A 1,839-nucleotide genomic window follows, 5' to 3' on the forward strand; every position below is an offset into this window, starting at 1 on the left:
TCATTACCTCACTGTAGCGCATGAAAAAAACACGAATAAATTTTGGATCTTTTCTGCTAGCGCCCCCCCCCAGCCTTAGCCTCATATAGCCGATAAATTTGCACCCCCCCCCCCCCCAAAAAAAAAATCTAAGTTTTCGCAAATTGCAAGAGCGATATTTGCAATTCATTGAAACAAGTGTCTAGGTAGATTGAAGGCACTTTTAGAATAGTTTCCTTAAAAAAGTTTTAAAAACTCAAGCCCTTATTGTAGCCGATAACACCAAAAATGATCTAATACAGAAAATTTTATTGATGCTTACGTTATATGCAACAAATTTTGGTTGAATACGTAATACTTTCAAACCATAGCTGTGGTAGCTTTTAGTAAATGCATATTGCTCATATATGTTCAAGTATAAGATTACTTAGCTTTAACAATATGTTTACACATTTATAAATGGGGGTGCCTAACTAAGCGGGGGGGGGGCGCAAGCAGATAAGATCCTGAGGACAGTAATTGCGGTTAAAAACAACCACAAGAACACCAATACTCCTCTTCAAAGGCCATTTCACTCACCTTTACGCCACCTGAGGACAGTAATTGCGGTTAAAAACAACCACAAGAACACCAATACTCCTCTTCGAGTCGTTAAAAAACCAAGAAAAGGCCAATAATAACTCCACTCAGTATTGCAGCCATTAAACAATAAAGTGACACAAATGGAGAACATCCAAATATGGCTTATCAATGCATCCTCCAAGTGTCGAATCACAGAAAACTTACAAAGTGTAGAAGCAGGCTGCTGTCAAAGATAACATGGTCTGGATAAGCCTCCGATTTTCAATCTTTTCAGGAATGATGATAGGAACACCGATTCCTATAAGAGCCCAGAAAATGGTCATGAGTAGCCAAATTAACACCGTTGCCGCGACGCCCATGTGTAATCTGAAAAATTCTGAAACTGTTTCACTTGTTTGTTGTTGCAGCTGATGATTCCCAGCAAATCTCCTTATACGGTCAATAGGCTCCAAGACTTCAGGCACATTTGACAGTCGCAGGCACTCAGCCACCTACAGGAGTTCTCTTCGCTGTATAATGATATTAATAAAGACTTTAGAGCAAAGTCTCATGGGTCCCGGGACCCTGTTTTAGCAGTTCTAAGCTCGTAGTTTAAGAGAAATTGAGTTTTTTCTCTTCTTTGCATTTGGGGATTTTTTCCGTTTGTGCCCCCCCCCCTCCCCCCCCCCCCCCCAGTACGTTATGCGCCCCCAGTTACAGAGCACGTGCCATTACATAGTAAATCATTATGTAAAAATATTGCACGTGCGTCTGGGGGGTGCAAATAATATGCGCCCACTAAGCTGGGGGGGGGGGGGGGGCACAAACGGAAACGATCCGCATTTGGTACATCCGCAAACAATTCTCCATGTACATGAGATATTCTCGTCATATTTATTGTAAAAGTACAGAAAGTAAAGATCCAAAAGTTAATTCTTGCAATCTTCTTTAAACAAAATTTCGCCTTTGAAAAATCGTTAAATATATTGGCAAGTAAAAGAAACCAATTTGTCAAATTAAAATTACTTCCAATACTTAAAACAAACGTTTTCGAACTTTACGTTCATCGTCAGGTTAAAACTGTTTTACAAATTGTTAAAAGATAAAATGAATATGTATTTACATTTGTCTGAGATGACAATTAAAACAATTCTAGGAAACATTCTAAAAAGTTCAATCGAAAATTTTTCCTTATATACAATATTTAGCCTATTTACAACACATATTTACATCTGTTATCAATTTACTAACATTCCTATTCCGGATTTTTCGATTTTGTCCATGTTCTTGTATTTTTAG

The sequence above is a fragment of the Convolutriloba macropyga genome, chromosome 11, assembly GCF_964194025.1.
Source record: "Convolutriloba macropyga chromosome 11, txConMacr16.3, whole genome shotgun sequence".
NCBI classification, from domain to species: domain Eukaryota; kingdom Metazoa; phylum Xenacoelomorpha; order Acoela; family Convolutidae; genus Convolutriloba; species Convolutriloba macropyga.